The sequence below is a fragment of the Eriocheir sinensis genome, chromosome 57 (genome assembly GCF_024679095.1).
Source record: "Eriocheir sinensis breed Jianghai 21 chromosome 57, ASM2467909v1, whole genome shotgun sequence".
NCBI classification, from domain to species: Eukaryota; Metazoa; Arthropoda; class Malacostraca; order Decapoda; family Varunidae; genus Eriocheir; species Eriocheir sinensis.
In genome coordinates this window covers 8,017,908-8,042,349 of record NC_066565.1, presented here as the reverse complement: position 1 = coordinate 8,042,349, position 24,442 = coordinate 8,017,908, and the positions used below count along the sequence as shown (strand labels likewise).

Below are 24,442 nucleotides of genomic sequence, written 5' to 3'. Positions count from 1 at the left end.
AGCAAGGGAAGGAAATCCCAAGGAAGGAAAAGGGAAGGAAAGGGAGAGTAATGTGGTGTGGCTGGGTGTTGTGTGGTGTGGCTGGGTATGGTGTATGGTGTGTGGTGTGACTGGGTGTGGTGTGTGGTGTGGCTGGGTATGGTGTGGTGTGTGGTGCGGCTGGGTATGGTGTGGTGTGTGGTGGGTCTGTGTGTGGTATGGTGTGGTGTGGTGTGTGGTGAGGCTGGGTGTGGTGTGTGGTGCGGCTGGGTGTGGTGTGGTGTGGTGGGGCTGGGTATGGTGTGGTGTGTGGTGGGGTTGGGTATGGTGTGGTGTGGTGTGTGGTGTGGCTGGGTATGGTGTGGTGTGGTGTGTGGTGCAGCTGGGTGTGGTGTGTGGTGCCATGTGGCTGGGTATGGTGTGTGGTGTGGCTGGGTGTGGTGTGGCTGGGTATGGTGTGTGGTGTGTGGTGTGGCTGGGTATGGTGTGTGGTGTGGTTGGGTATGGCTGGGTATGGTGTGGTGTGGTGTGGTGTGGTGTGGCAGGATTTGACTCGGCGACTTTTTTTACCTCGCTGTTGGTGGTGTTTGCAGAAGGACAAGCAGGACCCGGACGGTGACATCATTATGAGGCTTGAGTACGGTCTCCTGAACTCCTCGTCCCTGGAGCTGATTGGTGAGTTGGCGACCCATTTTTCTTTGTTCGCATGTCTCTCTGTCTCTATCTCTGGTTGTGGCTTTTAATTGATGGGTCTGTCTATGTCTGTCTCTCATTTTCTCTCTCTGTCTCTCTGGTTGTTTTATTTGCTTCTCAATTTCTCTCTGTCTGTCTGTCTGGGTCTCTCTATGTCTTTGTCTGTCTCTGTTTTTCTCTCATGTTTTATTTGCTTCTCATTTTTTTCTCTCTGTCTGTCTGTCTGGGTCTCTCTATGTCTTTGTCTGTCTCTGTTTTTCTCTGTCTCTCTGGATTTCTGTAGCTTATTGTAATGTTTTTTTTCTGCTTCTCTTATTTTCTGTGTCTGTCTGTGTCTCTGTGTCTGTCTATGTCTTTGTCTGTCTCTGTTTGTGTCTGTCTCTCTCTGGATTTCTGTAGCTTTTTGTAATGGTTGTTTTTTTTGTTTTTATTTTCTCTGTGTCTGTCTATGTTTCTGTTTGTGTCTCTGTGTCTGTCTTTGTCTGTCTCTGTCTCTCTCTGGATTTCTGTAGCTTTTCGTGATGGTTGTTTTTTTCTGTTTTTATTTTCTCTGTGTCTGTCTCTGTTTGTGTCTCTGTGTCTTTCTTTGTCTGTCTCTGTCTCTCTCTGGATTTCTGTAGCTTTTAGTGCTAATGGTTGTTTTATCTACTTCTCATTTTCTCTGTGTCTGTCTATGTCTTTGTCTGTCTCTGTTTGTGTCTCTGTGTCTGTCTTTGTCTGTCTCTGTCTCTCTCTGGATTTCTGTAGCTTTTAGTGCTAATGGTTGTTTTATCTACTTCTCATTTTCTCTGTGTCTGTCTCTTTGGTAGTATTGCTTTCCTTCTCTTTCTCTACTTATCCCTGTTTCATTTTCCTCCGTTCTCATTTTTTGTTCTCTTTCTGTTCTTATGTCTTATTTTTTCACCGTTTTCCTTTCATTCTTTTCCTTTTTCATTTCTCTCTTCCTCTCCTTGTCTTAGTTTTCCCTTTTCATTTCTTCTTCTTCCTTTTGCTGTCTCATTTTCTCTGTGTCTGGCTCTCTGGATTTCTGTAGCTTTTATTTATTTATTTATTTTTACAACAAAGGAGACGGCTCAAGGGCAACAAAAAGTGCATAGAAAAAAAAGGCCCGCTACTCACCGCTGCCATAATAGACGAAAGTAAAGAGTGGCCAAGAGAGAGGTCAATTTGTGGTGGAGAGGTGTCTTGATAATGGCTGTTTTATGTCTACTTCTCATTTGGTCTCTGTCTGTCTCTGTCTCTGGGTTTCTGTAGCTTGTAGTGATAGTTCTCTCTCTCTCTCTCTCTCTCTCTCTCTCTCTCTCTCTCTCTCTCTCTCTCTCTCTCTCTCTCTCTCTCTCTCTCTCTCTCTCTCTCTCTCTCTCTCTCTCTCTCTCTCTCTTCTGGAAAAACAAATTGAGTAGGTAACCTGGTGCGCACTTTCTCCGCAGAGCAACCCATCACCGACCCGTACGCTCTCAACAGCGCGGAGACGGTGGTGACCATAGCCAAGGGGTGCGAGGAGGAGGTGTGCAAAGTGGACATGCAGACCGAGGTGGCGTTCCTGGATGGGTGAGTCCGAGGGGGATGGGAGGAGAATGTGCGTTAAGATGCGATTGGTTCAGCTGTGTCAAAGTTCTCAAGCTCTGTTCAAGTCTTCCATCCTCAAACTTCACTTGTAATCTTGTCTTAACCTCACTTTCCAGGAATAACAGTTCGCTCTGAGGGGGATGGAATGCTAATGTATGATCAGTTAAGCTGCGCAAAGTTCTCAAGCTCTGTTCAATTCCTCAAACTTCACTTGTAACTCTTGTCTTAACCTCACTTTCCAGCAATAACAGTTCGCTCTGAGGGGGATGGGATGCGAATGTGTGTTAAGATGCGATAAGTTAAGCTGCGTCAAAGTTCTCAAGTTCTTTTCAAGTCCTCAAACTTCACTTGTAATCTTATCATAACCTCACTTTCCAGCAATAACAGTTCGGTCATCATAGGCAAGATCAACCGGCTTGAGGTGACAGCAAGCAACAAGGGGGAACACGTGTACCTCCCCAGCCTAATGGTGAGCCTGGCGCCGCCCCTCGTGGTCTTCCAGCCTCCTCACCAGTGCATCTTCCACTCCTCCGAGCTTGTGTATAACTTGACCAACCCTCTGAAGAGCAGTGCTGAGGTGAGTGAGGGAAGGGAAGGGAGAGGAAAGGAAGGGAAGGCTGAGAAAGGGAGGGGAAGAGAAGGGAAGGGAAGGGAAGGGAAGGGAAGGTCAAGGAAGGGAAGGGAAGGGAAGGAAAGGTCAAGGAAGGGAAGGGAAGAGAGAGGAAAGGAAAGGGAAGGGAAGGTCAAGGAAGGAAAGGGAACCGAAGGGAAGGAAAGGGAAAGGATAGGGAAGGGAAGGGAGAGGAATCAGAATCAGAAACCTTATATCCATTTTATACAATGGTTATTCTTTACAGGCTTAAAACTATTGATCATAGTATATAGAGTGGTCCCCCCCCCCCCAGGCGGGGACTCCGAGGCAGGGTGAAGGTGCGCCATTTTGAAATTTTGGAAAAGATGTCTACATAGTTTGTCTATTTTTGATCTGTTGCTCTGTCTGGAAAGCTGGATTTTCTTATAGCCTTCTCAAACTAATGCTTCCTCTACATCTGTTGTCTGTCTGGAAAGCTGGATTTTCTTATAGCCTTCTCAAACTAATGCTTCCTCTACATAGTTTGTCTATTTTTGATCTGTTGTCTGTCTGGAAAGCTGGATTTTCTTATAGCCTTCTCAAACTAATGCTTCCTCTACATAGTTTGTCTATTTTTGATCTGTTGTCTGTCTGGAAAGCTGGATTACCTCACATCATTAGAATGCAATTGATACCTTTTCTTGGCCTTTGGAAAGAGTTGATGTGAGGGGAAGTGTTGAGGATGCCCGCCCACAGTCCTTGCTGAGCAGTTTCTGTGTCTTTCAGAGCGTGTGAAGCAGTTTGCCAACCTGGTCCTGGCCCTCATGATGCTGTTCGCCAGGTACAATCACTGGATGGTGGGCGACAAGTTTGAGAGACTCGCCCCCTCACTGGTAATTATGCCCCGTTGTCATTTTTCCTTCTCTCTGTTCAGGGGCAGGACCTAGTGTTTTTTATGCCTTTTTTGTTTTATTGCCCTTGAACTCTAAAAGATAAAACTACATGACCTCCCCTAACCTAACCTTACCTAACCTCCCTTAAAACCCAAACCTAACCTTTCCTGACCTCCATTAACCTTTTATAACCTCCCTTAACCTCACCTAGCCTTACCTAACCTCTCCTAATTTAACCTATCCTCCCCTTCCCTAGCCTACCTTAACCTCCCCTCTCCTCCCTCCCCCCCAGGTGTTCTTCATGCTATCCTGCCGGCTCATCACTGAGTACCAAATCCACCGGAAGGAGAAGATGGACAAGGCGGCGGCAGCGGCCAAGAAGTCACCCGCCGCAGTCGCCGAAGGGAAGGACGGAGGAACAGCCGCCAACTCCATCGCTGGCGGCTCCACATCTACTCTCGTTTCCTCCTCCTCCTCCTCCTCGCCCTCCTCCTCCTCCTCCTCCTCCTCCTCCTCGCCCTCCTCCTCCTTTTCTCAACATGGACGGTCGAAGGAGGATGTTTAGTGTGGAGATGTTTGATTGGGGTTTGTGGTTCAGTGTTTTTATTTTCATTTGTGTGTGTGTGTGTGTGTGTGTGTGTGTGTGTGTGTGTGTGTGTGTGTGTGCTACCCTTCCCTCCCTCCCTCGCCCCAATGTTTGTCTCTAGGTGTTTGTAGGCGATAAGATGACCTTTCAACACACCTTCTTTCTTTCCTTTATTCTTTCCCTCTTTACAACGTTATTGTAAGTATACGTAACCTTAAACTAATGAAATACAAGTTACGTGAACCCTACCCTCGAGATATGTTATTTTGATCTCTGTACGTATAGGCAAGATTACGTCTCTTAAACTAACGATATATAAGTTATGTCAACCTTAACCTGCGAGGTGTTTGTATAAGTAACTTCAATTCACTGGTATGTTTGTATAAGTAACCTCAATTCACTGGTATGTTTGTATAAGTAACCTCAATTCATTTCATATGTTGTATGTTACTGTGATCTCTATGTATAGCGAAGATTACATCCTTTAAACTAGCAAAATATAAGGTACACCAACCTTACCTTTGAGATGTTTGTATGAGTAACCTCAATTAACTCGTATGTCGTATGTTACTTTGACCTGTATGTATAGAAGATTATGTCATTTAAACTAGCAAAATATAAGTTACGCCAACCTTACCTACGAGATGTTTGTATAAGTAACCTCATTTCATTTCATATGTTACCTTGATCTGTATGTATAGGGAAGATTACGTCATTTAAACTGATGGAATATAATTTGTCAACCTTACTTACGAGATGATTGTATAAGTAACTTCAATTCACACTTTGATCTCTGTACGTTGAGGCAAGGTTACGTCAGCCCAGCACTCACTGTTTGCTTATTTCTCGTCTTTACGTAAACGTAACATTACGATCCTTATATTGTTGTAGGACTTGTGTTGTGGAGAGGAAGTATTGCTGTAGGACTTGTGTTGTGGAGAGGAAGTATTGCTGTTGGACTTGTGTTGTGGAGAGGAAGTATTGCTATAGGACTTGTGTTGTGGAGAGGAAGTATTGCTGTAGGACTTGTGTTGTGGAGAGGAAGTATTGCTATAGGACTTGTGTTGTGGAGAGGAAGTATTGCTATAGGACTTGTGTTGTGGAGAGGAAGTATTGCTATAGGACTTGTGTTGTGGAGAGGAAGTATTGCTGTAGGACTTGTGTTGTGGAGAGGAAGTATTGCTATAGGACTTGTGTTGTGGAGAGGAAGTATTGCTATAGGACTTGTGTTGTGGAGAGGAAGTATTGCTGTAGGACTTGTGTTGCAGAGAGGAAGTATTGCTGTAGGACTTGTGTTGTAGAGAGGAAGTATTGCTGTAGGACTTGTGTTGTGGAGAGGAAGTATTGCTGTAGGACTTGTGTTGCAGAGAGGAACTATTGCTGTTGGTCTTGTGTTGCAGAGAGGAAGTATTGCTGTAGGACTTGTGTTGTAGAGAGGAAGTATTGCTGTGGGACTTGTGTTGTGGAGGAAGTATTGCTGTAGGACTTGTGTTGTGGAGAGGAAGTATTGCTGTAGGACTTGTGTTGTGGAGAGGAAGTATTGCTGTAGGACTTGTGTTGTGGAGAGGAAGTATTGCTATAGGACTTGTGTTGTGGAGAGGAAGTATTGCTATAGGACTTGTGTTGTGGAGAGGAAGTATTGCTGTAGGATTTGTGTTGTAGAGAGGAAGTATTGCTGTAGGACTTGTGTTGTAGAGAGGAAGTATTGCTGTAGGACTTGTGTTGTAGAGAGGAAGTATTGCTGTAGGACTTGTGTTGTGGACAGACAAACAACGTAATATAATCTTATAAGGGAAGTAAGAGTGTTATAAAAATTGCAACAGTTTGTCAGAAAGGCCTATTTTTAACCCCTTGACTGTGGATTTCCTACAAGAAGACATCAAAAAGCTATGGGAGTGGAACAAAAAGTGGCTGCTACAATGCAATGATGAAAAATGTAAAGTCCTGCACCTTGGAAGGGGATATCCAGCACACCAATACCACATGGGAAACACTCCACTATCCACCACAGAGGCAGAGAAAGACCTGGGAGTGTATCTTACCAGGCTACCACTGAAGGGATATCCAGCACACCAATACCACATGGGAAACACTCCACTATCCACCACAGAGGCAGAGAAAGACCTGGGAGTGTATGTTACCAGGCTACCACTGAAGGGATATCCAGCACACCAATACCACATGGGAAACACTCCACTATCCACCACAGAGGCAGAGAAAGACCTGGGAGTGTATGTTACCAGGCTACCAGTGAAGGGATATCCAGCACACCAATACCACATGGGAAACACTCCACTATCCACCACAGAGACAAAGACCTGGGAGTGTATGTTACCAGGCTACCAGTGAAGGGATATCCAGCACACCAATACCACATGGGAAACACTCCACTATCCACCACAGAGGCAGAGAAAGACCTGGGAGTGTATGTTACCAGGCAACCAGTGAAGGAATATCCAGCACACCAATACCACATGGGAAACACTCCACTGCCCACCACAGAGGCAGAGAAAGACCTGGGAGTGTATGTTACCAGGCTACCAGTGAAGGGATATCCAGCACACCAATACCACATGGGAAACACTACACTATCCACCACTGAGGCAGAGAAAGACCTGGGAGTGTATGTTACCAGGCTACCACTGAAGGGATATCCAGCACACCAATACCACATGGGAAACACTCCACTATCCACCACAGAGGCAGGGAAAGACCTGGGAGTGTATGTTACCAGACTACCACTGAAGGGATATCCAGCACACCAATACCACATGGGAAACACGCCAATATCCACCACAGAGGCAGAGAAAGACCTGGAAGTGTATTTTACCAGGCTACAAGTGAAGGATATCCAGCACACCAATACCACATGGGAAACACTCCACTATCCACCACAGAGGCAGAGAAAGACCTGAGAGTGTATGTTACCAGGCTACCAGTGAAGGGATATCCAGCACACCAATACCACATGGGAAACACTCCACTATCCACCACAGAGGCAGAGAAAGACCTGGGAGTGTATGTTACCAGGCTACCACTGAAGGGATATCCAGCACACCAATACCACATGGGAAACACGCCAATATCCACCACAGAGGCAGAGAAAGACCTGGGAGTGTATGTTACCAGGCTACCAGTGAAGGGATATCCAGCACACCAATACCACATGGGTAACACTCCACTATCCACCACGGAGGCAGAGAAAGACCTGGGAGTGTATGTTACCAGGCTTCCAGTGAAGGGATATCCAACATACCAATACCACATGGGAAACACTCCACTATCCACCACAGAAGCAGAGAAAGACCTGGGATTATATGTTACCAGGCTACCAGTGAATGGATATCAATCATACCAATACCACATGGGAAACACTCAAATATCCACCTCAGAAGTAGAGAAAGACCTGGGAGTGTATGTTACCAGGCTACCAGTGAAGGGATATCCAGCACACCGATACCACATGAGAAATACTTCACTATCCACCACAGAGGCAGAGAAAGACCTTGGAGTGTATGTTACCAGGCTACCACTGAAGGGATATTCAGCACACCAATACCACATGGGAAACACTCCACTATCCACCACAGAGGCAGAGAAAGGCCTGGGAGTATAATTATGTTGCCAGGCTACCAATGAAGGCAAAATCCGTGCCAATTGCAGTGGATGGGTTAAGAAATATATATCCATATAGCATTTTGATTTATTTATTTATTTATTTTTTTTTTTTACATGTGGCCTATAGCGCCGGTAGGCTAATCCATACTGGGAAAGAAATGGACGCAAGGTGATAGATTATGTTATGAAATGGGGAAATAATACGTGAACTAACTGTCCCTTCCCCTGAATAGACACACATAAGCCAATGCCAAGGAAATAAAGACACTAGACCAGTGGCTCCCAAACTTTTCACATGATGCCCCCTATTGATTTATAAGAAATCCTCACGCCCCCCATCATTTGTTACTCCTTCGTGTGTGTGTGTGTGCGTGTGTGTGTGTGTGTGTGTGCGTGTGTGTGTGTGTGTGCGCGTGTGTGTGTGTTTATTTCTTGCAAAACTGCAATTTTTGGCAGATGGAATCACGCCCTCTCTTTACCTAGCTCACGCCCCCCAAGGAGGCATGCCCCCCAGATTGGGAACCACTGCACCAGACGATAGATTGTCATGAAATAGGGCAATGATATGTGGGGTCATCAGTACAGGTGTGGGGTCATCAGAGCAGGTGTAGGGTTGGCAGGGCAGGTATGGGACCATCAAGCATTATTGTCAGGACAGGTGTGGGGCTGTCATGGCAGGTGTGGGGCTCTCAGGGCAGGTGTGAGGATGTCAGGGCAGGTGTCAGGATGTCAGGGCAGGTGTGAGGATGTCAGGGCAGGTGTGAGGATGTAGGGCAGGTATGGGACCATCAAGGATTATTGTCAGGACAGGTGTGGGGCTGTCATGGCAGGTGTGGGGCTCTCAGGGCAGGTGTGAGGATGTCAGGGCAGGTGTGAGGATGTCAGGGCAGGTGTGAGGATGTCAGGGCAGGTGTGAGGATGTCAGGGCAGGTGTGAGGATGTAGGGCAGGTACGCTATTGTTGTTAGCCTTTTTGTTAGCTGTGTTTTTGTGTTTTTGATTAAGGCGCGAACTGTTATCTCACGTGAGGTCCGGTGTACCGTTGCCTGCTTTCTCCAGTTGATAGAAGTCGTGAGACAACACAATAGCCTTTTAGTTAAGTGATGTGGGTTATGTGTTGGCCGAGCGGAGCCGTTAAGTTCACTTTGAGTTCACTTAATTTACTCTCTCTCTCTCTCTGGTTGGTACAAATACCAAATGTATTTTAACTATATTAACAGTTGTACTACATAAGGTTTACAGCTTACGTGAGCGAGACGCACGAAATCAGAGACAGCCACACCCCTGCAGGGCGCGGGGCGGCAGAGCACCGCTCGCCTGCCCGTCACCCGTCTTCTCTCCCTTCTCCGACTCCGCGTTGTTCGCCCGTTTTATTTGCTTGTAGTTCGTCCGGAAGGGTGTGGGTTCAGGTTGATGACTGTTGATGAAAGTTATCATTTGCTGATCCTAGTGTCAGTTCATCACAGCTTCCCACGGCCAAAAGCACGACGTGTTGTTAGACATCCTGTTGTGCGACACCGACCGGGTGTCGCCACACGTACTGATCATACATACACATGTACATTATAATATACACATTACATCACTCGGTTCTCTAAAAGTCGCGACCTCGCGACTCACCCGACCTTTAAAAGCAGTGTACCTACCCATGTTACATTCGCACAATGTGTACTAATTAAACGAGGTCCTGTTATTGCATTAAAAAAATATATATACAAGTCAGAGCCCGCCTAACGATACAGCATCGGGAAATGCCAATGATAATAAAAATAATCATGGAAGTAACAAGAAATGGGCAAAGTACATACAGGGCGAGATAAACAGGGCTAGAGTCGTGGACATGGAAGCTCAGTACTATTCCGAGAAAACAAAATAATAGCTCGAAAAATTATTTACATGATACATCCTAGTAAAATTAAATTGACTAAACTGTCATTAGGATACATGGTAATGGAGCTATTTGGAATAGTAAAAAGAAAAAGGAACAATCCTTGAAGAAGATCTGCTACACACGGAACCTTCGAGTCACACCTGGTCACAAAACTGTCGCAGAGAAACGCTCATCCGTTGCGTGACAATTAATTGCCAGTGTCGTTACCCTCGGCACGCCTTCGAGACGGGTGGGGTTTACAACAATAGATAAGGTTGTGTGAAAAGAGGTAATGTTATCCGTAGAGTCTCCTATTAATTACAATGTGATAACAAGGACAAGTCTGGAGAACCTTAGAAGCATCGGCAGTCAGCACCACTAACTCCTAATACTCCGTTTTACAGGTCTACAGTACTATAAAAGAAAATCCTGTCACTAAGTTGTGAAGTCACTGTTATAACAAATCTCACAGAAATATATAATTCCAGCATAATTGATTAAAGTAATTCCAGCATTAATAAACATCAAGTGAAAAAGAGTAATTTCCACCTATCCCTCGATCGTAACGAACGTGGATGACTGATATCTTTGACGCCAAAAATAATTCCCGTAACGGGTAACAGTGGTATGTCAAGTAAGGGTAAGTAAGACTTGTCTGCTTACTTTCAAAGCTTACAGATATTCACATGCTGGTTACGATAAAAGTTAGGGACAGCATCTGCTCAAGTTAAGTCTGTTAGTGCAGAGAAAAAGTCTGTTTTAAGCAGAAGCACATGAGGTTCAAGGTTAAATTGTACCTATCCCTATGTTAGTCTACACCCTCGGTTATTACGGCTCCAATTGAATTAAGAAGACTGACTGCCTTGCATCAACTCAGCAATAAAAGAAAATAGTGGGTTAGAGTGAAAAGTATTACTCAAACACTCCCCTTCTCGCATGAAAAAGATGCAGGCAAAAGCTTTGGAACCAAACATAAATTAGTAGATGCGAGGATGCAGGTTATAGTCGTGTGGTGGAAAGATACACAAAGCAGCGTCAGGCTGAACCTCAAGCCGGCGCTAGTCTTTGGAGACGATCACTATGCACCATTCTGTGCGAAAAAAAAAATCGTAAAGCTCAAATTTCCAACCACCAATTTATCTGACTATTTCTGCCTAAACCACGGGTAAAAGAACACACCAAGGAATTTTTGATTACCGCTGGTGACACCCAAAAAGGTTTAGGTCAGAGGGTCGCGAAGGCCCCCTCCCCGACGAACGTGTCGACGGCAAACGAAGCTTCAAAAAGGACCCAAAATTATTTTAAATGCCATAAAAGTTGGCTGATAAAACCGTGTAGGTTGCCAGTGGGGCTGTAGTCAAGGAATACTGCACTCCTTCGAAGAGGAACTTTAAGGACAATCATGTACACAAGGAACTCTAGTAATAATCTAGCATTAGCTACAGAAATGGTTTCTCCATCAGTCGAGTTTCCCTGTTTAAAACACGAGATCAAATCAGTACATAGCTTATAGGCGTCCACTTGCCTATTAAAAAGGCCTGGTTTGCACAGTGTCCACAGCAAAATTTATACCCTTTACGAGGCTGTGTTGCCCATCTTCCCCAAATGTTTCAAGAAAAAGTGACCGAAACGCATCATAATCCTTCCGTTCAGTGAACGCGCTCCTGTTTATGAGGGCCCTGCGCCCGTTCCAGGATGACCTTCGAGCGGCTGAGAGATATTTTATCTCTCGGATTTGACACGAATGAAATGTCCATGACAATCTCACTTTGAAACAAGAAGTCCCTGGCCGAATAATCTGCCTCCCTTGCTACCCTGCGAAAGGCCTAACTGCTGTTGCTGTTAGTGGGTGATTAGGGGCAGAAACCATTGTGGGATTAGTAAGGTAAGTAAATACCTCTTGGTTGCTCATGCAGCGTAGAAGAAGGAGGAGGCACCCTTTGAAGACTGCTACAACTCCTTACATGAGAACAGATACCGTTATCCTTGTCGGCACTGTTCTTTCTCTCTACCCACCCCTCATACTCCTCGGTGAGAGCTTGTAACTGCGGGTCAGGTTTATCTGCCATTAAAAAGAGTTACTAGTAAAATGAGGAGTAAAATGGTAAAAGAAAAAAAATATTGCTGCAAAAATAAGTAAAGTAATAATCATTCACCGCTAAGTATATGCTCACTCCTCCCCTATGCTTATAAAATGCATAATAAAAGAGGAAAAAGAATAATGAGTGAGGCTTAGCAAGACATAACTTCTCCACTGTGCAATAAAACACACAAAAGAAAGGAGAAAAGAAAATGAATGATTATACATAAAATGCGTAACCATGTTACTCAAGAAAAATATTAAACATCCACACGCCAGAAAAATCAACAGCTGAAAAATCTAATAGATTAGATACGCCCCCACACGCCTAACCACGTGAACAGAATAATAGTAATTCACCTGAAATAATGTTCCAAGTGGTGTAATTACTGAAACCGTATGTAGTGTCAGCTAGAATGTGTTAAAACCTTGAAGACAGCAACTCGATGCCCCACTACTCAGCACGCTCGCGTCCTTCGCCTCGCCGGTGGCAAGGGCAGGGCTGCAGGGGGCAGGGTCTGCTGTCCCCGTCTGGTAGCGGTGGTGGGAGGCGGCGGGCAGACAATATACGCCCACCAGTCACCCTCAAGGTCCGAGTTGCCTGGCGAAGATAAGTGCGCACCTACGACGAGCTGTGTCGTAGGAAGAAACAAATGCCTGGACACCTCAAGGAAACTTGGTTGTGTGGAGGTGCGAGGCAGGGCGCGCAGGCTGTGTGGAGATGCGGGGCGGGGCGGGATGTGCTCTCGGGTGCGGCTGTGTGCTGACTCGACTCACTGGGGCAGGAAAAGCCGCGCGCTGATGTCAGCGAATGCGTGCTGTGTCCGATACCGTTCACTGCCCCACACTGTCACTGAAGCTACGTTTGAGAGAGATATAACAATTCAGGTAGTTCGTAACCACGCTGCACATCATTTAAGTTAATAACTTTTGAGCGTTACTTTTTTTAACGTGGTTAACGACGAGGCGGCCACCAGCCACCATGCATTTTATGTTATGTTAGATTAGAGATAACACCGATAGAACACTTCGGAGAGGTCCGTAAACCGCTGTTCACCATTTTTGTTAGCCTTTTTGTTAGCTGTGTTTTTGTGTTTTTGATTAAGGCGCGAACTGTTATCTCACGTGAGGTCCGGTGTACCGTTGCCTGCTTTCTCCAGTTGATAGAAGTCGTGAGACAACACAATAGCCTTTTAGTTAAGTGATGTGGGTTATGTGTTGGCCGAGCGGAGCCGTTAAGTTCACTTTGAGTTCACTTAATTTACTCTCTCTCTCTCTCTCTGGTTGGTACAAATACCAAATGTATTTTAACTATATTAACAGTTGTACTACATAAGGTTTACAGTTTACGTGAGCGAGACGCACGAAATCAGAGACAGCCACACCCCTGCAGGGCGCGGGGCGGCAGAGCACCGCTCGCCTGCCCGTCACCCGTCTTCTCTCCCTTCTCCGACTCCGCGTTGTTCGCCCGTTTTATTTGCTTGTAGTTCGTCCGGAAGGGTGTGGGTTCAGGTTGATGACTGTTGATGAAAGTTATCATTTGCTGATCCTAGTGTCAGTTCATCACAGCTTCCCACGGCCAAAAGCACGACGTGTTGTTAGACATCCTGTTGTGCGACACCGACCAGGTGTCGCCACGTACAGTCATACAGACACCTGTACATTATAATATACACATTACATTGTCATGGCGGGTGCGGGTCTCTCAGGGCAGGTGTGAGGATGTCAGGGCAGGTGTGAGGATGTCAGGGCAGGTGTGAGGATGTCAGGGCAGGTACGCGATTGTCATGGTGGGTGTGGGGCTCTCAGGGCAGGTGTGAGGATGTCAGGGCAGGTATGCTATTGTCATGGTGGGTGTGGGGCTCTCAGGGCAGGTGTGAGGATGTCAGGGCAGGTATGCTATTGTCATGGTGGGTGTGGGGCTCTCAGGGCAGGTGTGAGGATGTCAGGGCAGGTATGCTATTGTCATGGTGGGTGTGGGGCTCTCAGGGCAGGTGTGAGGATGTCAGGACAGGTGTGAGGATGTCAGGGCAGGTGTGAGGATGTCAGGGCAGGTACGCTATTGTCATGGCGGGTGTGAGGCCATCATGGCTGGTGTGGGACTGTCATGGCAGGTGTGGGACTGTCAGGGCAGGTGTTTGGCCATCATGGCAGGTGTGGGACTGTCATGGCAGGTGTGGGGCCGTCATGGCAGGTGTGGGACTGTCACGGCAGGTGTTGGGCCATCATGGCAGGTGTGGGACTGTCAGGGCAGGTGTGGGGCTGTCATAGCAGGTGTGGGACTGTCAAGATAGGTGTTGGGCCATCGTGGCAGGTGTGGGACTGTCAGGGCAGGTGTGGGGCTGTCATGGCAGGTGTGGGACTGTCAAGGCAGGTGTTAGGCCATCATGGCTGGTGTGGGACTGTCAGAGCAGGTGTTGAGCCATCATGGCAGGTGTGGGACTCATGGCAGGTGTGGGGCCGTCTTGGCAGGTGTGGGACTGTCAGGGCAGGTGTTGGGCTGTCACGGCAGGTGTGGGACTGTCAGGGCAGGTGTTGGGCCATCATGGCAGGTGTGGGACTGTCATGGAAGGTGTGGGGCCGTCATGGCAGGTGTGGGACTGTCAGGGCAGGTGTTGGGCCATCATGGCAGGTGTGGGACAGTCAGGGCAGGTGTGGGGCTGTCATGGCAGGTGTGGGACTGTCAGGGAAGGTGTGGGACTGTCAGGGCAGGTGTTGGGCCGTCATGGCAGGTGTGGGACTGTCATGGCAGGTGTGGGGCCGCCATGGCAGGTGTTGGACTGTCAGGGCAGGTGTTGGGCCATCATGGCAGGTGTGGGACTGTCAGGGCAGGTGTGGGGCTGTCATGGCATGTGTGGGACCGTCAGGGTAGGTGTTGGGCTGTCACGGCAGGTGTGGGACTGTCAGGGCAGGTGTTGGGCCGTCAAGGCAGGTGTGTGACTGTCAGGGCAGGTGTTGGGCCGTCACGGCAGGTGTGGGTCTGTCATGGCAGGTGCATGTTGGGCCGTCATGGCAGGTGTGGGACTGTCAGGGCAGGTGTTGGGCTGTCACGGCAGGTGTGGGACTGTCAGGGCAGGTGTGGGACTGTCATGGTAGGTGTTGTGCCATCATGGCAGGTGTGGGACTGTCATGGCAGGTGTGGGGCCGTCATGGCAGGTGTGGGACTGTCAGGGCAGGTGTTGGGCCATCATGGCAGGTGTGGGACAGTCAGGGCAGGTGTGAGGCTGTCATGGCAGGTGTGGGACTGTCAGTGTAGGTGTTGGGCCGTCATGGCAGGTGTGGGACTGTCATGGCAGGTGTGGGGACGTCATATGGCAGTTGTTGGACTGTCAGGGCAGGTGTTGGGCCATCATGGCAGGTGTGGGACTGTCAAGGCAGGTGTTGGGGTGTCATGGCAGGTGTGGGACTGTCAGGGCAGGTGTTGGGCCATCATGGCAGGTGTGGGACTGTCAGGGCAGGTGTGGGGCTGTCATAGCAGGTGTGGGACTGTCAAGATAGGTGTTGGGCCATCGTGGCAGGTGTGGGACTGTCAGGGCAGGTGTGGGGCTGTCATGGCAGGTGTGGGACTGTCAAGGCAGGTGTTATAATAGGCCATCATGGCTGGTGTGGGACTGTCAGAGCAGGTGTTGGGCCATCATGGCAGGTGTGGGACTGTCATGGCAGGTGTGGGACCGTCATGGCAGGTGTGGGACTGTCAGGGCAGGTGTTGGGCTGTCACGGCAGGTGTGGGACTGTCAGGGCAGGTGTTGGGCCATCATGGCAGGTGTGGGATTGTCATGGAAGGTGTGGGGCCGTCATGGCAGGTGTGGGACTGTCAGGGCAGGTGTTGGGCCATCATGGCAGGTGTGGGACAGTCAGGGCAGGTGTGGGGCTGTCATGGCAGGTGTGGGACTGTCAGGGAAGGTGTGGGACTGTCAGGGCAGGTGTTGGGCCGTCATGGCAGGTGTGGGACTGTCATGGCAGGTGTGGGGCCGTCATGGCAGGTGTTGGACTGTCAGGGCAGGTGTTGGGCCATCATGGCAGGTGTGGGACTGTCAGGGCAGGTGTGGGGCTGTCATGGCAGGTGTGGGACCGTCAGGGTAGGTGTTGGGCTGTCACGGCAGGTGTGGGACTGTCAGGGCAGGTGTTGGGCCGTCAAGGCAGGTGTGTGACTGTCAGGGCAGGTGTTGGGCCGTCACGGCAGGTGTGGGACTGTCATGGCAGGTGTTGGGCCGTCATGGCAGGTGTGGGACTGTCAGGGCAGTTGTTGGGCTGTCACGGCAGGTGTGGGACTGTCATGGCAGGTGTGGGACTGTCAGGGCAGGTGTGGGGCCGTCATGGCAGGTGTGGGACTGTCAGGGCAGGTGTTGGGCCATCATGGCAGGTGTGGGACAGTCAGCGACAGGTGTGGGGCTGTTATGGCAGGTGTGGGACTGTCAGGGTAGGTGTTGGGCCGTCATGGCAGGTGTGGGACTGTCATGGCAGGTGTGGGGACGTTATGGCAGGTGTTGGACTGTCAGGGCAGGTGTTGGGCCATCATGGCAGGTGTGGGACTGTCAGGGCAGGTGTTGGGGTGTCATGGCAGGTGTGGGACTGTCAGGGCAGGTGTTGGGCTGTCACGGCAGGTGTGGGACTGTAAGGGCAGGTGTTGGGCCGCCAAGGCAGGTGTGTGACTGTCAGGGCAGGTGTTGAGCCGTCATGGCAGGTGTGGGACTGTCAGGGCAGGTGTTGAGCCGTCATGGCAGGTGTGGGACTGTCAGGGCAGGTGTTGAGCCGTCATGGCAGGTGTGGGACTGTCAGGGCAGGTGTTGAGCCGTCATGGCAGGTGTGGGACTGTCAGGGCAGGTGTGGGGCCATCAGGGCAGGTGTGCGATCGTCAGGCCAAGTGTGGGGGCATCAGGGCAAGTGTGGGGTCGTCATGGCAGGTGTGGGACTGTCAGGGCAGGTGTTGGGCCGTCAGGGCAATAGAGCGGCAGCCCGGACCATTGAGATGCAACGAACGAGATACCAACTGTAACCCCTACTGGTATTTAGGATTAGACTTGTGAACTGTGAAACTGACCGTCTGCCGAAAATATATGGGTGGCTTACTTAACAAGCACCACTAATTGGTTGTTAGATGTTGGGTCTAGATCCAGTATATGAGATACCAGATGAAACTAATATATAATATATCTGTGGACTCTCCTGATTATAGAATGACCAGTGACAGACATATTGGAAGGTGGGTACCCCCTGACAGACACACTGAAAAGGGGGGTTAATTGGATCTAGATCCAACTTAGGAGATACCAAGTAAAATTTACACTACAATAGCACTGCACATCCTAGAGTACTGTGGTGGTAATGACAGACATTTTAGTGGGTGGTTACCCCCTGACGGACGCCCCACAACGAGTGGGGAGGGGGAGACAGGATCTAGATTCAACTTAGGAGATACCAAGTAAAATTTACACTACAATAGCACTGCACGCACATCCTAGAGTACTGTGGTGGTAATGACAGACATTTTAGTGGGTGGTTACCCCCTGACAGACACACCCCAACAGGTGGGGAGAGGGAAGGACAAGACCTGATAATTACTGTATAGCCTACGTATAGTATAGGGCCTATTGAACAGTATTATACATTATCGTGATACATTATTAAATAATTTCTTTACAGTCTATATCTTTTGTATTTATTCTATAAAAATATTATTTGGTTAGTTCATATAAATAGCATTCATCTGTAGGTCTATAATAATTCGGTTATATTATTATTTTGTAAAGCAAGCAACTGACTTCAGTTACAGTACTCGCTTGATCTTTGTTTACGAGATGAACGTTGATATACCGGTGGCTGGAAGACTGGCACTGAAAGCAGCATGTAAGTTCTTATCATTATTAGATTAATTGATGTAAAATGTCTATGTACATAACGTTTGTTAAATAAAGAGTAATACGATGGTTGCTACACTCAAGTCAGCTGCAGGAGTAAGAGATGTGTTTGCAACTTTGCACGTATAATCCAGGTTGCTTCTCATCAGACTACTACCTTGGACCTGAGACACATTCTGTCATTCCCAGTGACAGAAGTTCCCCTTTCACTGGCACACAGCGATGGATCCCCCCTAAAAACCGAAAAGTCAGCCTTACTACGATTAGTGGAAAAGCATCCAGACAGCTCATTATCAACTGCGAGTCACCATAATGTGGCAGCAACCATTATCGACTGAGTATTATTATTCCATACAATCTTGCAGCAGACAATTGGATCTTATGGAGCAATAGCAAGGGAACTTTTGATAAAAATCTGCTCTTTTCCAGGAAACCAAATTCATGTTCTCTTTGATAAGTACATCAACCCGTCACTTAAAGATAATGAAAGGAAATTAAGAGGGGCAGATAATATTACTAGATTTACAATCACCGGACCAGAACAAATTCCACGACAAAGAGGCTCCCAGCTCTTGACAAATGGAAATTTCAAAGATGAACTAGCAAAATTCCTTCTCGTGGAATGGTGTAAGGATCACTATGGTCCAATCATTGGACGTAAGGTTCTAGTAGTGTCACATGGTGGTTATTGCTTGAAGTATTCCTTTAATAGTGAACAAGAGTATATGATCACTGACCAACCAGAAAATCTCAAGGTCATCATGAGGAGGCAGATACTTTGGTTGCTCTTCATGTATCCAAAGTGCATGGGAATATAATTGTTAGAGCTTCGGATACTGACATTGTAGTAATTCTGTTAGGTTTACTGGGAAAGATGAGTGAAGAAGAGCAAGAAACACGAAGTATTCTGCTGGACTGCGGATATGGAAACAATCGCAGATATATCAACATCAACGAGCTGTTTCATGTTCTGGAATTAAAGAGCTGGAATATCAGCCGCATTACCAGCATTCCACGCCTTCACTGGCTCCAGATGTCACAGCAGCATTTTACATGAAAGGAAAAATAAGACCATTTAACGTCATGGCAAACGATGAAACAGGAAAATTTGTAAAAGCTTTCCAGGAACTCTCATCCACTTAGGATCCAGACATAGAGACTTTGTCTTCCTTTGTATGTGCTCTATATGGCCATCCACACCTTAGTGACCTTACTGAAGCCAGGTATGTCATGTTCAATAAAATGACTGGATCTGTTAACCAAAGAAATCCTCTAGCGAATGTGAAGCGTATTAACTGTGCACTCCTGCCACCTTGTACCGCAACTCTCAAAAAGAAAATTCAACGTGCTCAGTATCTTAGCATTCTTTGGCACCGAGCTGATAAGCAAAATCCCAGTGACGGATTAGACCCAACTCAATTTGGATGGAAGAAAGATGAAAGCTTTTATTCCGGAATGGTTTGAGGAAGCTCTGTGCCAATGGTCCTCATCAGAACACTACTAATGTGGCAGAAACTGATACCTGCTCTGATGATATTGATCATGATGAAAGTGATGACCAATGGACAGATGATGAAAGTGCAAGTGATGAAGACACATATTAAATACAGATATTTGTCAAGGCAATGTGTTTTTGCAGATTTGTATCATTATGATGTCGTAATAATAGAAGCATAAATACATCATGAACATTATTGGTTTTAATGCGTTATTTGTATTTATTCACTTATTTATTTATTTATTTATTTATTTATTTTATTTTTACAAATCAGTGGACAGTAATAACTGTTAATGAAATCTGTTTGTTATATGTTAATCTGAGGTAAAAGTATATGACTATATTTTTTGTGATAAATATATATGGACATACCGGTTGCATACCTTTAATGATATTGTGCACATATTTATTTGTGTAAAACGTTCGTTTTGATTTTCTAAAAGGGTTCTTTATTAAATGCTACGGATTTCTTATTTTCCTATATGTTCATTCGTAATATATTGGAAATGTACCATTAAGTTGGTATATAGTGTTATGAATAAATGCAGTTTATTATTCCCATTTTTATGTGAAAGTGAGACAAACAATCCTGAAATGGAGACATTTATTTGGTATATACTGTTATGAATAATTATATACTGTTTATTCTTACTGTTTTATGTTAAAGTGAGACAAACTTGAAATGCAGACATTTATTAAGGCACTTTGTTTTATAAATTTTTTACCATGGTTAAAATATGAGATTATACTCGTACAGGTAAATATGAACAGACTGTTTTCATGAGTGATTTGTATTTATTTTCAAACAGAGTTGGTCAGTAAGTGTTAAGGAAATGTATTTGTCCTATTAGTTATATCAGTGGGTAAGGCATATGACATTAATACCTTCATGTACGTTAAACCTGCAGTAAACGTATATAGCAATACTTGTATCGATATATGCTCAAAAAAAGATATGTTGGGTTTTTGTTTTTGTTTGTTTGTTTTTCTTTTCTTTTTCAAAAGCAATTTCATTAAATGTTACGGATGTATGATTCTTCAATTCAAATCTCTGGCAATACAACTGTACTTGTAAGTACGCACATAACGTACAAATAATTTTATTAGTGATATTTGTTTTAGACAATCATGGGGCTATAGTTAGTACTTGGATGTAAGGCATATTTCGTTAATAGTGATTATATCTTGTGAGTTTTCTTGCCTGGTGGAGACATACATCAGAGATAATATGTTCGAAGTCACTGAACCTGGTATAGCCTATGTGTATAATAAATCAAATGAAATGTCTGTCAGGGGGTAACCACCCACTAAAATGTCTGTCATTACCACCACAGTACTCTAGGATGTGCAGTGCTATTGTAGTGTAAATTTTACTTGGTATCTCCTAAGTTGAATCTAGATCCTGTCTCCCCCTCCCCACTCGGTGTGGGGCGTCTGTCAGCGGGTAACCACCCACTCAAATGTCAGTCATTACCACCACAGTACTCTAGGATGTGCAGTGCTATTGTAGTGTAAATTTTACTTGGTATCTCTAAGTTGGATCTAGATCAATTAACCCCCTTTTCAGTGTGTCTGTCAGGGGTACCCACCTTCAATATGTCTGTCACTGGTCATTCTATAATCAGGAGAGTCCACAGATATATTATATATTAGTTTCATCTGGTATCTCATATACTGGATCTAGACCCAACATCTAACAACCAATTAGTGGTGCTTGTTAAGTAAGCCACCCATATATTTTCGGCAGACGGTCAGTTTCACAGTTCACAAGTCTAATCCTAAATACCAGTAGGGGTTACAGTTGGTATCTCGTTCGTTGCATCTCAATGGTCCGGGCTGCGGGTCTACAAGTGTGCGATCGTCAGGGCAGCTAGGTGTGGGGCCATCACGGCAGGTGTGCGATCGTCGGGGCAGGTGTGCGATCGTCAGGGCAGGTGTGGGGACGTCAGGGTAGGTATGGGGCCATCAGAGCAGGTGTGGGGCCATCAGGGCAGGTGTGGGGCCATCAGGGCAAATATACGAGTCAGGGCAGGTGTGCAATCGTCAGGGCAGGTGTGGGGCCGTTAGGGCAGGTGTGGGGCCATCAGGGCGAGTGTGTGGCCATCAGGGCAGGTGTGATCTTCAGGGCAGGTGTGGGGCATCAGAGCAAGTGTGTGGGGCCATCACGGCATGTGTGTGATCGTCAGGGCAGGTGTGGGGCATCAGAGCAAGAGTGGGGCCATCAGGGCAGGTGTGATCGTCAGGGCATCAGGGCAAGTGTGGGGCCATCAGGGCAGGTGTGCGATCGTCAGGGCAGGTGTGGGGCCATCAGGGCAGGTGTGGGACTGTCAGAGCAGGTGTTTGGCCATCATGGCAGGTGTGGGACTGTCATGGCAGGTGTGGAGCCGTCATGGCAGGTGTGGGACTGTCACGGCAGGTTTTGGGCCATCATGGCAGGTGTGGGACTGTCAGGGCAGGTTTGGGGCTGTCATAGCAGGTGTGGGACTGTCAAGGCAGGTGCTGGGCCATCATGGCAGGTGTGGGACTGTGGGCAGGTGTGTGGCTGTCACTTGGCAGGTGTGGGACTGTCAAGGCAGGTGTTGGGCCATCATGGCTGGTGTGGGACTGTCAGAGCAGGTGTTGGGCCATCATGGCAGGTGTGGGACTGTCATGGCAGGTGTGGGGCCGTCATGGCAGGTGTGGGACTGTCAGGGCAGGTGTTGGGCTGTCACGGCAGGTGTGGGACTGTCAGGGCAGGTGTGGGACTGTCAGGGCAGGTGTTGGGCCATCATGGCAGGTGTGGGACTGTCATGGAAGGTGTGGGGCCGTCATGGCAGGTGTGGGACTGTCAGGGCAGGTGTTGGGCCCTCATGGCAGGTGTGGGACTGTCAGGGCAGGTGTGGGGCTGTCATGGCAGGTGTGGGACTGTCAGGGAAGGTGTGGGACTGCCAGGGCAGGTGTTGGGCCGTCATGGCAGGTGTGGGACTGTCATGGCAGGTGTGGGGCCGTCATATCAGGTGTTGGACTGTCAGGGCAGGTGTTGGGCCATCTACATGTTCTTGTATGATCTAAAATATACTGTAACATTCTAGACTGTACTGTTCTGGATATATATAGGAGAAGAGGGCGAGAGTGTCCCAGTCATAGTAAGCTAGTGGTAAGTGAAGAGTCAGAGTGAAGTGTAGGGTAGGTTCTGGACGAACCGTACATATGGATGTACCATGCAAAAGCTCTCAAGACCACATATATTATTTTAAGCTAGTTAACGTCTAAAGAGTGAAAGAGAAAACAGGTCACAGCTCCGTCCCTCCATTGAGCGCGGCAACCAACAGCGCATGAATGAGGTGAGTTTTTCAGTTTTCGCATTCCTGATGTAATATTTGCCTCTAAATTTTGGTTTGTGGTGCTTATGAATATGCTAGGAGGTGAAGCAGGGGCTATGGGGCTAAGCCCCCCAAACCAAGAACTCAGCCCCCAAAATACTTCTACCTCAAAATTAATATTTCTCTAGTTTTAGCCCACTTGGGCCACTTTACATATCAAAGCATAACCTTATTTTCAGGTTTAAAAAAATTGGTTTCACTTAGATTTTGAAATATGTATCCTGACAGATCTCCATATTTGTTTGCTCTATTATACAGATATTCTATTTTATTCATTATTCTATAGAATCATCAGTACCTCTGCTGAACCATCCCTGCATCAGAGCATTAAATAAACAAAATAGTTACCTCTCATTTTTATTAGTAAGACTCGTTTTCTTTTATGGCATGCAGTCGTCAGTCGAGTCCATGCTTCGCTTCAGTGTTGACGATGTTTATCACAGGAAGGGATAGTCTCCCGGATAGATGGACAGTCATCTCGAACTTTAAGGTAAAGACGTATTTAACTTTTGTTTCTAACGTTGGGTAATAGGCCTACAAAGAGAAAAACTGCCGCTGTCTGTAATATGGCTAAAAACAACGAGCTTGCAATGACATGCCACTATCAGCTCGATCCTAGGTTAAGCGAATAAGTTTCAGTATTCTGTAGGCAGGGGCGGATCCAGGGGGCCAGTGCAGACCATGGCCCCCAAACCTTCTGGTATGTTTTGGCCCCCAAAGAAATTCAGACAGTCACCAGTGCTACCAGCGCTTGAAAAATTTTCAAGATCTTGAAATATTACCCTATTCTTGAAAGCTTGAAAAGTTAAATTAAAATCTTGAAAATCTGCAGTGACTACATAAAAGTCGCATAAAATGAGAGAGAGAGAGAGAGAGAGGATCAGGTGATGTCCAGCTGACGCGTACAAGTACAATACACGTCCCACGGTCCCACACAGGCCACGCCGCCACAGTGGCAGACAGTATTGACAGACTAGTCCTTCCGCTAGTGCCTTTGTTTTGCTTCGCTGGTCACTGGTGAGTGTATCTAGTGAATTGAAACTTAAAGAGTTTGTTAAATCGTTATTGATATATTTCCACCCTATGTCATGGTGTATTATTCACTTAAAGAACCTTATTATTTGTCCCACGAGAACACAATGAAAGTTTCATTGTGTTCTCGTGGGGTCATATCGAGGGAGGAGGGTGTGTCAGTAAGGTGCGTGTAGCCTATGTCTGTATGTCTGTGTGTGTGTGTGTGTGTGTGTGTGTGTGTGTGTGTGTGTGTGTGTGTCAGTAAGGTGCGTGTAGCCTATGTCTGTATGTCTGTACTGTGTGTGTGTGTGTGTGTGTGTGTGTGTGTGTGTGTGTGTTTGGTGGGTGTTGACTATTTGTGTTTGTGTGTCCTATGTGTGTGTGTGTGTGTGTGTGTGTGTGTGTGTGTGTGTGTGTGTGTGTGCGTGTGGCCTATGTCTGTATGTCTGTACTATGTGTGTGTGTGTGTGTGTGTGTGTGTGTGTGTGTGTGTGCCTATGCCTGTATGTCTGTGCTGTGTGTGTGTGTGTGTGTGTGTGTGTGTGTGTGTGTGTGTGTGTGTGTCCAGTGAATTGGTTATTATAGCCTATATGCTGGATTTGGGCTCCGCTGCGCTCGCCGACCTCCATCATTACCTAGGGGCTAAAGCCCCCAAATTTTTTCCCTAGTGACGCCACTGGTTGTGAAGGTTAGGTATTGTACACCTAAATGTGACTATATGTGATGATATGAACGAGGTTTTAGTGATGTAGTACACCACGTGTATCGGTAAAGTTGTGTTTCATTTAAATGGCTGCCTGTGGATGTTTCATACAACTTGGCTTTTAAGTGTGCAGGTCTCCACATGTAAAC

The 24,442-nt window shown here is 46.9% G+C and overlaps 1 long non-coding RNA gene across 17 annotated transcripts in view; it reads right to left on the bottom strand.

The window, feature by feature from the left end:
* The window catches only part of LOC126984805 (uncharacterized), a 118,035-nt gene extending 112,366 nt beyond the window's left edge, over nt 1-5,669 (bottom strand). For 4 of the 17 annotated variants that reach the window (XR_007737847.1, XR_007737849.1, XR_007737855.1 and 1 more), the window contains exon 1: nt 4,652-4,874. This is a non-coding gene — a long non-coding RNA (uncharacterized LOC126984805). Of the gene's footprint in view, nt 1-4,651; nt 4,875-4,952 lie in introns of those variants that run through there. The other 13 variants (XR_007737844.1, XR_007737852.1, XR_007737859.1 and 10 more) reach the window with 7 other exon arrangements.
* Between the last annotated feature and the right edge of the window lie 18,773 nt (nt 5,670-24,442).